Source organism: Equus quagga, chromosome 5 (assembly GCF_021613505.1).
Source record: "Equus quagga isolate Etosha38 chromosome 5, UCLA_HA_Equagga_1.0, whole genome shotgun sequence".
Lineage (NCBI taxonomy): Eukaryota > Metazoa > Chordata > Mammalia > Perissodactyla > Equidae > Equus > Equus quagga.
The window spans coordinates 119,308,703-119,321,417 of record NC_060271.1 but is presented as its reverse complement, the minus strand read 5'-3'; the positions used below and the strand labels follow the sequence as shown (position 1 = coordinate 119,321,417).

The following is a 12,715-nucleotide window of genomic DNA, read 5'->3' as shown; positions in this document are numbered from 1 at the left end:
ATATTGAAGGTACTAAAAGAATGTCGGTGTGGTAATAAAGATGATGTGGTATTGGCAAAGCGAGAGACATGTAGATCATTGGAACAGAGTAGACAGTCCAGAAATAGGACTACACAAACATGGCCAGTTGATTTTTGATGAATGTGCAAAAGCAATTCGAGAGAAAGGATAGCCTTTTTAGTAAATGGTGTTAGCTTTGCATTCGTATGCAAAAGAAAAAAAAGAACTTTTATTTGTACTTCACACCTTATATAACAATTAATTCAAAATACATTGTAGATAAAGAAGATGAGGTATATATACACAATGGAATACTACTCAACCATAAAAACTAAAAAATTGTCCCATTTGCAACAACATGAGTGGACCTTGAGGGTATTATGTTAAACGAAATAAGCCAGACAGAGAAAGACAAACATTGTATGATTTCACTCATATGTGGAAGATAAACAAATACATGGACAAAGAGAACAGATTAGTGGTTACCAGAAGAGAAGGAGGTTGGGGGGTGGGCATAAGAAGTAAAGGGGAAATATATATGTGGTGACTGACAAATAATAATGTACAACTGAAATTTCACAATGTTATAACCTGTTATCACCGCAACAAAATAAAAAATTTAAAAAATACATCATATATCTAAATGTAAAATGTGAAACTATAAAGCTTTTGCAAGAAGGCATAAGAGAAAATCTTTGTGACTTGAGGTTAGGCAAAGATTCTTAGACATGACGCCAAAAGCATGATCCATTAAAGAAAAAAAGTTGATATATTGGACTTAGTAGAAATTAAAAGCTTTTGCTCTGTGCAAGACACTGTTAAGAGGATAAAAATGCAATCTACAGTCTGAGAGCGAATATTTGCATATCACATATCCGGTAAAGGACTTGTATCAAGAATATATAAAGAATTTTCAAAACTCCACAGTAAGGATGCAAACAACTCAACTTAAAAATGGGCAGAAGATGTAGACATTTCATCAGAGAGAATACGAGATTGGTAAATAAACACATGAAAAGATGTTGAAAATCATTAGCTATTATTAGAGAAATGCGAATTAAAACCATGATGAGATATGCCACTACATATCTATTAGAATGACTAAAATAAGAAATAATGACAATACCAGGTGCTAGCGAGGATGCAGAAAACTAGAACTCTCATACATTTCTGGGGACAATGAAAAACAGTGCATCTATTTCTTTTAAATAAAGAAATTTTGGAATGAATTTAGAATTACGGAAAAGTGGCAAAGATGATGCAGAGTGCCTATATACCTCAGTTTCCTGTAATGTTAACATCCTAAAAAACCATTCTATATATTTCAAAACTAAGAAATTAAAATTGATATGTTACTTGTAACTAAACTCCAGACTTTATTTGGATTGTACCAGTTTCCACTAACGTCCTTTTTCTATCCCACTTTAGGATCCCACATTGCATTTAATCATCGTGTTTCCTTAGTCTCCTCTGATTTGTGACAATTTGTTAGTCTTTCCTTGTTTTTGATAGCTTTGACACTTTTGAATAGTACTAGTTGGGAGTTTTGAAGAATATCCCTCATTTGGGTTTGTGTAATGTTTTTCTCATGATTAGACTTAGGCTATGGTTTTTTGGGAAGAGTACCACAAGAGCTGAAGTGACCTTTTCTTCACATTATATCACAGAGTACAACATCAACATGGTTAGCACTGATCATGTTAACCTTACTGATTTTTTTTTTTACACTCTGAAAAACAATTTGGTACTTTTTAAATATGGTTAAACATGCACTTACATATGACCCCGGCAGTCACCCTCTGTGTATTTACCCTAGAGGATAAAAACTTAATTTCACATAAAAACAAAAAAACCAATGTTTTAGCCCCCCTATTCATAATCTCCAAAGACTGGAAACAACCTGAATGTTTTTCTGATGAGTGAACAGATAAACTGTAGTACATCATACAATGGATTACTACTACTCAGCAATAAAAAGGAACAAGTTATTGATACATGTAACAACTTGGGTCAATTTCAGAGGCATTGTGCTAGGTGAAAAAAGCCAGTTTCGAAAAATAACATACTGTATGGCTCTATTTATATGACATTATATGTATATAGTATATATACTATATGACAAAAAGACAAAGCCATTCTGAACAGAACAGTTAGGGGTTAGGTATGATGGGAGAGTGTGACTATAAAGCATGAGGGAGTTTATTTTGGGGGTCATGGAACTCTCTGTATTCTGCTTGTGGTGATGGTTACATGACTCTATATATGTGTTAAAATTCATAGAACTGTGCACACAAAAAAGTCAGTTTTACTGTATGATAGTTTACAAAATGTAGTTTTTCTTTTTTGTTTCTTTTTTTTTTTTTTTGGTGAGGGAGATTGGCCCTGAGCTAACATTTGTTGTTAAGCTTCCTCTTTTTGCTTGAGGAAGATTGTCCCTGAGCTAACATGTGTGCCAGTCTTCCTCTATTTTGTACATGGGACGTTGCCCCAGCATGGCTGGATGGCATTATGTAGGTCCGTGCACAGGATCCGAACCCATGAACCTTGGGCTGCCAAAGTGGAGCATGCAGACTTAACCACTACATGACTGGGCTGGCCCCCAAAATGTAATTTTTAAAGAGTGAAGCTAGGGCTGGCCCCATGGCCAAGTGGTTAAGTTTCTGCGCCCTGCTTCGGCAGCCCAGTGGGTTTCGCTGGTTCAGATCCTGGGCGCAGACATGGCACTGCTTATCAGGCCATGCTGAGGCGATGTCCCATGTGCCACAACTAGAAGGACCCACAACTAAAATATAGAACATGTACTGGGGGGATTTGGGGAGAAAAAGCAGGAAAAAAAAAAGATTGGCAACAGTTGTTAGCTCAGGTGCCAATCTTTAAAAAGAAAAAAAAGACAAGAAATGTGAAGCTAAAGTAAAAAAAAAAAAAGACTGTATAACTGGAACACAGAGAACTATGGCAAAAATGATATGAGGTACGACTGAAGAGTAGAAAGGAATTACATCATTTGGTCCTTATAGGACTTCATGGATTTTAAGAGCTGTAGGAATCTATTGAAGTGTTTTAAGCAGGGGAATTGAAGAGATTTAAACAGGAGAAGGATGTGATCAGATCATTTTAAAAGACATGTTTATAAAAATTCTTTACTCTTCAAGTGGGGCATGAATTAATGGGGAATAGATTGAAGATCTAAGAGGAAGAATAGAAAATAATGCATTTCTTGCATCTTTCCCACAAATTTTTGGTAAAGCCCAATTCCTTAAGTCTTAAGTTGGTGTTAGGATCATTGTGATGATAAGAATAATTATAATTACAAGAGGTCCTTTGTTTCCATAATTTTGACTTTTTTTTATGCAACCCGTATTTTTGCACATTATACTCTGCTTTTCTTATGAATAAATGAGACTCAGTAACCAACTAACATGATACTGCCTAGTTGTGTCTATTCCAGTATTTTGGCTTCAAAAGTGTTGCCATCTTTTAAAAAAGTTACTTATACAGTCCTTGCTCTTATTTTACACTTGCTCCTATTTTATAAGAATGAGCGGAACATTAAAGAAATTCAGCTGCTGGTGATAATTATAAACCATGCTTATAAATTGAATATTATTTAAGACCAAGGTGAAAATTACAAATCTTTGGCTTCAGTCAGATTCTTATTGGACTAAAGCATATTAATCCAATATTGTGTGTTAAGTAGGAGGACAGAATTTGAAGAAAATGTAGAAATGTTGTAATTGTTGACAACTGGTCTGGTGAAATTAGGGACATACACATTTCTTTAACTTTCTAATAGTAACCTGTTTTATTTTTTCACACATTTTATCTTTCATACAAGTTTTCAAGAGTATATTATACGTAAATGTAAAAAACTTACTGCAATAATAATATTGCTATTAGAAAGTCTGTTAGGTCAAACCTCATGAAATTGCCGTGTTTTGAAGGCAAAAATGATAGAATATTGCCAATTTAATGTGGTTAAGCCTAATATTTTTTCCCCCAGATTGCTTGCATTCTTGTCTATAAGTTCTTGATTTTTAATGTAGAGAAGGATATGTTGTATAGTTAATTTTCCAGGAAATATTTCTTGGTTCTGTTTCTGTACAAAAGTCAAAAAAGATTTGTTGATTTGTAGAGACAGTAAAAATGTGAATTAATGTTCTTTTTTAAAAATAAATTTTACCTACAGAAGTAATTCTCTTTTTTGGAATTCTAACAAGATAGATAAAACTAAAGTCTCTTTTGAGCATTCTCACAGTCCTAGTTCTTTTTCATTTTCTCCATAGGTAAGCATTGTTAAACATTTGGTGTCTGTCTTTTCAGATATTTTTAATCCATTTATATTTATGTATATACACACACACATATATATATACATGTATACACACATACTTGTAGGAAATATGTAATATGTGGATTATTTTTTATAAATGGTATATTTATATAGTTTGGCTATATGATTTTTTTACTCTATAACATGTTTGGGTCTGTGTTTTGTTGTTTTTCAATTTCTGCATTGCTTTTTGTACTGTAGGTATACCATAGTTTTATTTGGATACTCAAGATTTTTACAACAGATCGTTTATGATTTTTTAAAACTACAAACAGTGAAGACAGGAGTATCCCTGTATGTGCTTTCTCATTCACCTACACGTGAGTTCCTTTAAGATAAAGAAAAGTGGAATTTCTGAGTCGAATGGTATATACATCTTAAAAATGTTTTATTATGGAAATTTTCAAACATATACCAAAGTAAACAAAATAGAATAATGAATTCCTACTCACCTTCAGCAGTTATCAATCAATGGCCAATCTTGTTTTATCTATATTCTCGCTCACTTTCTCTCTTCTCATATTTTCAAACAAATCCAGATATTCTGTCATTTGATCTGTAAATATTTCGTATGTTTCTGGAAAGATAAGATCCTTTCTTTTTTAGAAAAACATAATCACAATACCATTATCATACTTTAAATTAACAATAATTCTTTAATATCATTAAATATCCAGTAAAATATTCAAATTTTAAATTGTTGTAATGTCAGAAACGTTTTGTTCCATATTTTTACTATTTTACTTGTTTGAATTGAGATCCAAATAAGGGTCCTAATGTGAGGGGTTGATATGCCTTATTTGGATCCTAATTGAAACAAGTAAAATGATTAGATTCAGGTTTGATTTCTAAGTGTTGTCATTGTAGGGGAGGAAGACGTTTCCTCTTCCCAAATGTGGGTTCGTCTGGCTGGAGAACGAATTAAATTCACAAGAGACAGAATAGCAAGAGAAAATTAAACAAAGCTTTATGAGGAACCATGGCCCGGGGCCTTTCTTCCCGAAGGAAGAAAGGGTACCGAAGAAGTGGGGTGCACATAGTGGTTATATACCCCCAAACAGGGTGTTTCACATGTGATTGAAATGTCCCTCCCACAATAGTCACAAGATTGACAGTGCTTGATGCACACAGCAGGTAGTGGTCTGCTGTCTCAGAGGGCGTAGCCGGAGGCAAGTCGATTGTCTGGAGCTGGGCGGTCACAGGTGAGCACAGCAATCAGTTCCTAGCCCAAGGAAAGATGCTTAATCCTTAAGAAATGCCAACGTTGGGAGGGGGAGGGAAGTCAGTTACAGGAGGTTACCAGACTAGCACAATAAAATGCAGATTTAAGTCCTTGCCTTTGGTATTGATTAAGAGTTTCTAGAGAGGTGGTCATCTCCTTTCTTCTTCCTGGTACAGAGAGGGAGGCACCTTTACAGATAGAGATTTACCTCACAGATGTAAATGTGTCCTAACAAAGGGCAAGTTCCATTCCTCAGAGCCTCTTTCCCTGTCCCAGTTTATCAAAAGCAATCAGCCTCAAATAATCCTGATGCCAAAGAGACATATCTTGGGGTGGCCAATTCCAGGTCCCCACATCATCTTCTATAAAGAGGCACACAGTGATGATATATGCAGTTTTAATTTGGAAGATAATGCCAGATTGTCTTCCAGAACTGTTGTTTCAATCTATCCCTTTATCATTAGTACTTGAAAGTTATCTCACACATTTGTGAACTCTTGTTATCATCAAGCTTTCAAATTCTTTGAATCTGGCTAGTAGAAAATGTCATCTCAGTCTTTAGTATTTATTTCGCTAATTACTAGTGGGGTTGCTTATTTTTGCTGTTTTTTTATTTTTTAGGACCATTTGTATTTTCTCTAATGGGAATAGCCTATTTATGCATATGCTTTGTATCTCTTCCTGTTGGATATTGAACATTTTTCTTACTGATTTGTAGATTTTCTTTAGATCTTTTGATTATTCATCCTTTTTTTCTATTTGATGCCAATTATTTTCTATGTTATCACTTGTCTTTCCTTTTGAGTATATTGGCTTGTGATATATAGAAATTCTACCAAAAAAGATCAGATTTATCAGTCTTTTCCTTTATGGTTTATGTGTACTCTTTAGTTTATTTAAGGAAGATTTCTTTGCCCAGAGGCATAAAATACTCACTTACACTTTTTTTTGCAATTAAAAAACATAACATAAACTCATAACATAAAACTTACCATCTTAACCATTTTTAAGTCCATAGTTCAGTAGTGTTAAGTATATTTACAATGATGTGCAACAGATCTCCAGAACTTTTTCATCTTGCAAAACTAAAACATTATACCCATTGAACAACAACTTCTCATTTCCCCCTCCCACTTTTTTTCTAGTAATTGGAGATTTAATTTTCACGATTAGGTAGTTTATCTTTTAACTCTCTGACTTTTTTTTCCTCTACGTTTTAATGATGTAGTATATAAATCTCATTTACTTTTATTTAAGTAGCTTGCCAGTTGTCCTGGCACCATTTATTGAATAGTCTGTCTTCCTGCTAATAGCACATTTCTATATACTAACATCTTATATTTACAGGTGTCTGTTTCTACAATTTCTATTCTGTTCCATTGATCTATTTTTGTATTCATATGCCATTACCACGTACTTCCAATTATTATATTGTTAAAATAGTTGTTGATGTCTCGTAGGACAAATAACCATGATTTTTTAAAAAAAAATTTGTTGTCTACCTGTTCCCAGTTCTGATTTCCTCTTATCCTACTGTATTTTATTTTACGTTTTCATGGTGTTTATCACCTTCTAACAAATTTGATGATTTGCCTGTTTATGATGTTTGTTGTTACTAGTTATCTTTCCTACCATTTCCGTGAAACAAGAATGCAGTTTCTACAAGGACAGGGATCTTTTATTTCTTGACATCATACTGAGTGTTCATATGAATTTTCGTAGTGTTTTATGCTATTCTCATTGAGTTTTATAAGGATAGGTATAGGTATTCATATTATATACAAATAACCACTTTTTGGAGGTCTTTTCCTTTCCAGAATTAATATGTTTATTTTCTTTTCTTGATTTATTGCATTGGCTATGGCTTTCAGTACTATGTTGGATAGCACATGTGATTTCCATCATTACCTTTTTCTTAAAATACATGAAAAAACATCTGTTATTTTATTTTTAAGTATACTGTTTACTCTTGGCTTCTGATAGGTTTTAACAAAGTAGGGAAATTATTTTTTTGTTCCTAACTTGCTAAGAGTTTTTATTTTTGGCTTTTTAATTTTATCAATGTGAGGAGGCACATTAATTATACCTAGGGGAGTTTTCACCATTTTGAAGATGACATCACCGAGAGGAAGGAAAGTTGAACATGAGTGGTTGCAAAGAGAGAAACTGAGGAGAGCTTTTGGCAGTCTTACAGGAGTGGAGAGACTGTTGGAATTCAGGGTTTCCAAGGCATCTAGAGCTTGAGTGACCAAGATCCTGAAGAGAATATGAACATAGAGAAGTGAGCCCAAAAGTCTAAACTATGGTTCCCCTAGAAGTTGTTGTAGATTAGTAAGCAGTGCAAGCCAATAGGCAAGGAAGTTGAGGAGAAAGTGGCTGCTAAGATGCTGGGAATCTAAGCAGAATTTCCAGCAGTCTCATGGTGCTATAGAAATAGAGTTTTGGTAAACATTCTAGGCTTTCATTTGAGATCTCTTAATGACTATTCCAGCATTAAGGGTGAACCAGAGAAGTTGACCAGGTCTTAATATGATTGAAAACTGGCTTCAAATTCGCTTAATCTCTGATTAGATTAGCTCCCATTGCCAGCCAGAAACTAAAGAAAATGTTTTATTTATTTATTTATTTATTTGTTGCAGTAACATTGGATTATAACATTCTGTAACTTTCAGGTGTGCATCATAGTATATTTCCAATTCTGTGTAGATTACATCATGTTCAACACCCAAAGACTAATCGCAGTCCATCACCACACGTGTGCCTAATCACCTCTTTCTCCCCCTCCACCCCACTGTAACCACCAATCCAGTCTCTGTTGCTGTGTTTGTTTGTTGTTGTTTTTATCTTCTACTTATGAGTGAGATCATATGATATTTGACTTTCTCCCTCTGACTTATTTCACTTAGCATAATACCCTCAAGGTCCATCCATGTTGTCATAAATGGCAGGTTTCATCATTTCTTATGGCTGAGTAGTATTCCATTATGTATGTATACCATATCGTCTTTATCCATTTGTCCCTTGATGGGCACCTAGGTTACTTCCAAGTCTTGGCTATTGTGAATAATGTTGCGATGAACATAGGGATGCGTGTATCTTTATGCATGTGTGTTTTCAAGTTCTTTGGCTAGATACCCAGCAGTGGAATAGCTGGATCATATGATAGATTAGCTCCCGTTGCCAGCCAGAAATAAAGGAAATCTTCTATTGAAAAAGATATCATTCACACTCTACAATTTTTTCCTATATTTCAGTAAAATATTTAACAAGTGTATATTATACCATAAAAAGTACTAGAGGAAAGGTAAATTTAAAGAACTTGTAGTGTATAAAGAAATAGATGGAAAACATGACATCACTAGTAAGCATCTAACTTTAAACACCTTAAAGTATTTTTTATCAAGATGTGAATTTTTTTTATTGAGATCAATAGTTTACAACATTGTGAAATTTCAGTTTACATTACTATTTGTCTGTCACCATATAAGTGTTCCCCTTCACCCTTTGTGCCCAACCCCTTAGCCCCCTTCCCCCTGGTAACCACTGAACTGTTTTCTGTGACCATGTGTTTATCTTCCAAACGAGTGAAATCATATGGTGTTTGTTTCTTGTCTGGCTGGCTTATTTCACTTAATATAATACCCTCAAGGTCCATACATGTTGTTGCAAATGGGATGATTTTGTCTTTTTTATGGCTGAGTTGTATTCCATTGTGTATATTTATACACCACATCTTTATCCAATCATCAGTCGATGGGCACTTGGGTTGCTTCCATGTCTTTGCTATTGTGAATCTTTCTTTGCTGCAGTGAACATAGGGGTGCGTAAGTAAGTCTCTTTGAATTGTTGATTTCAGGTTCTTTGGCTAGATACCCGGTAGTGGGATAGCTGGGTCATATGGTATTGCTACTTTTAATTTTTTGAGGAATCTCTGTACTGTTTTCCATAGTGGTTGCCCCAGTTTGCATTCCCACCAGCAGTGTATGAGGATTCCCTTTTCTCTACAGCCTTTTCCAACATGTTATTTTTCTGTCTTGGTGATTATAACCATTTTAAAGGATGTTAGGTGATATCTTAGTGTAGTTTTTATTTGCATTTCCCTGATGATTAGTTGAACATGAAAAGATGTCTGTTCATATCCTCTGCCCATTTTTTCATTGGGTTGTTTTTTTGTTTTCAATTGTGTGAATTCCTTATATATTATGGAGATTAACCTCTCATCAGATATATGATTGGCAAATATTTTCTCCCAGTTGGTGGGCTGTTTTTTGTTTTGATCTTGGTTTCCTTTACCTTGCAGAAGCTCTTTAGTCTGATGAAGTCCCACTTGTTTGTTTTTTCTTTTGTTTCCCTTGTCTGAGAAGACATGGTATTCGAAAAAATCCTTTCAAGATTATGGCAAAGAATGTACTACCTGTATTTTCTTCTAGAAATGTTTAGTTTCAGGTCTTACTTTCAAATCTTCAATCCATTTTGAATTTATATTTGTGAATGGTGAAAGATAGTGGTCTACTTTTATTCTTTTGCATGTGGCTGTCCAGTTTTCTCAACACCATTTATTGAAGACACTTTCCTTTCTCCATTGTATGGTCTTAGCACCTTTGTCAAAGATTAGCTGTCTGTAGATGTGTGGTTTTATTCCTAGGCTTTCAGTTCTGTTCCATTGTTCTGTATGCCTGTTTTTGTACCAGTACCATGCTGTTTTGATTACTATAGCTTTGTAGTATATTTTGAAGACAGGGATTGTGATGCCTCCAGCTTTGTTCATTTTTCTCACGATTGCTTTAGCTATTTGGCGTCTTTTGTTGCCTCATATGAATTTTAAGATTCTTTGTTTTGTTTCCGTGGAGAATGTCATTGGCATTCTGATTGGGATTGCATTGGATCTGTAGATTGCTTTAGGTAGTATGGACATTTCAACTATGTTTATTCTTCTGATCCATATGCATGGAATATCTTTCCATTTCTTCATCATCATATTTCTTTCAGTAATGTCTTATAGTTTTCATTGTATAGGTATTTCACCTCCTTGGTTTAATTTACTCCTAGATATTGTATTCCTTTTGTTGCCATTGTAACTGGGATTGTGTTCTTGAGTTCTCTTTCTGTTAGTTCATTATTGGAGTATAGAAATGCAACTGATTTTTCTAAGTTCATTTTGTACCCTGCAACTTTACTGTAGTTGTTGATTATTTCTAATAGTTTTCCAGTGGATTCTTTAGGATTTTTTATATATAAAATCATTTCATCTGCAAACAGTGAGTGTTTCACTTCTTTGTTTCCTATTTGTATTCCTTTTATTCCTTTCTCTTACTTGTTTTGGCCAAAACCTCCAGTACTATGTTGAATAAGAGTGGTGAGAGTGGGCACCCTTGCCTTGTTCCTGTTCTCAGAGGGATGTCATTCAGTTTTTCCCCATTGAGTATGATGTTGGCTGTGGGTTTGTCATATATGGCCTTTATTATGTAGAGGTACTTTCCTTCAATCCCCATTTTATGAGTTTTTATCATAAATGGCTGTTGGATCTTATCAAATGCTTTGTTTGTGTCTATTGAGATGATCATGTGGTTTTTATCACTCATTTTGTTAGTGTGGTGTATCACATTGATTCATTTGCAGATATTGAATCATCCCTGTGTCCCTGGTATAAAATCCAGTTGATCATGGTGTATGATCTTTTTGATGTATTGCTGTATTCAGGTTACTAGTATTTTATTGAGGATTTTTGCGTCTATGTTCATTAGCAATATTGGCCTGTAGTTTTCCTTTTTTGTGTTGTCCTTGTCATGCTTTGGTATCAGTTCGATGTTGGCCTTATAGGGTGTGTTAGGAAGTGTTCTGTCTTCCCCAGTTTTTTGGAATAGTTTGAGAAGGATAGGTATTAAATCTTCTTTGAATGTTTGGTAGAATTCTTCAGGGAAGCCATCTGATCCTGGGCTTTTATTTTTTGGGACGTTTTTGATTACTGTTTCAGTCTCTTGTGATTAGTCTGTTCAGATTATGTATTTCTTCTTCATTCAGGTTTGGTAGGTGGTAAGAGTCCAAATATTTATTGATTTCTTCTAAATTGTCCAATTTGTTGGCATATAGTTTTTCGTAGTATTCTCTTATAATCTTTTGTATTTCTGTGGTATCTGTTGTAATTTCTCCTCTTTCATTTCTAATTCTATTTATTTGAGCTTTCTATCTTTTTCTTCATAAGTCTGGCTAAGGACTTGTCAATTCTGTTTATTTTCTCAAAGAACCAGCTATTTATTTTATTGATCCTTTATACTGTCTTTTTTGTTTCAATTTCATTTATTTCTGCTCTGATTTTTATTTATTTATTTCCCTCCTGCTGACTTTGGGATTTATTTGTTTGTTCTTCTTTTTCTAGTTCTTTTAGGTATAGTTTGAGATTGCTTACTCGGGATTTTTCTTGTTTGTTATGTTGAGCTTGTATTGTGATGAATTTCCCTCTTATTGCTGCTTTTGCTGCATCCCGTATGAGTTTGTTTGGTATGTTTTCATTTTCATTTGTCTCCAGATATTTTTTTATTTCTTCTTTAATTTCTTCAGTGATCCATTGGTTGTTCAGTAGCATGTTGTTTAGTCTCCACATCTTTATCTGTTTCTCAGCTTTTTTCTTGTAGCTAATTTCTAGTTTTGTAGCATTATAGTTGGAAAAGATGCTTGGTATGATTTCAATCTTCTTAAATTTATTGAAGCTTGCCTTATTTCTAAACATATGGTCTATCCTTGAGAATGTTCCACGCGCACTTGAGAAAATGTGTATTCTGCTGTTTTTGGATGGAGTCTTCTATATATATGTATATATGTATCTATTAAGCCCATCTGGTCTAGTTTTTCATTTAATTTCACTGTTTCCTTGTTAATTTTCTGTCTGGGTGATATGTCCAATGATGTGAGTGGAGTGTTGAGGTCCCCTACTATTATTGTGTCATTGTTAATATCTCTTTTTACTTTTGTTAATAGTCGCTTTATTCACTTTGGTGCTCCTGCGTTGGGTGCATAGATATTTGTAAGTGTTATGTCTTCTTGGTGGAGTGTTCCTTTTTTTTTTTTTTTGGAGTGTTCCTTTTATTGTTAAATGCTGCCCCTCTTTGTCTCGCTTTACCTGTTTTATCTTGAAGTCTACTTTGATATAAGTATGGCAACACCTG

General features: G+C 34.2%; 1 protein-coding gene across 10 annotated transcripts in view; it reads left to right on the top strand.

The window, feature by feature from the left end:
• The window catches only part of NCOA1 (nuclear receptor coactivator 1), a 250,473-nt gene that overhangs the window by 77,578 nt on the left and 160,180 nt on the right, over positions 1-12,715 (top strand). Inside the window, exon 3 of one of the 10 annotated variants that reach the window (XM_046661257.1) lies at positions 4,532-4,650. The exons of the other annotated variants lie outside the window; for them this stretch is intronic. The gene's annotated coding sequence lies outside the window, so the exon portion shown is untranslated. The remainder of the gene's footprint in view (positions 1-4,531; positions 4,651-12,715) is intronic. 10 annotated transcript variants of the gene reach the window in all.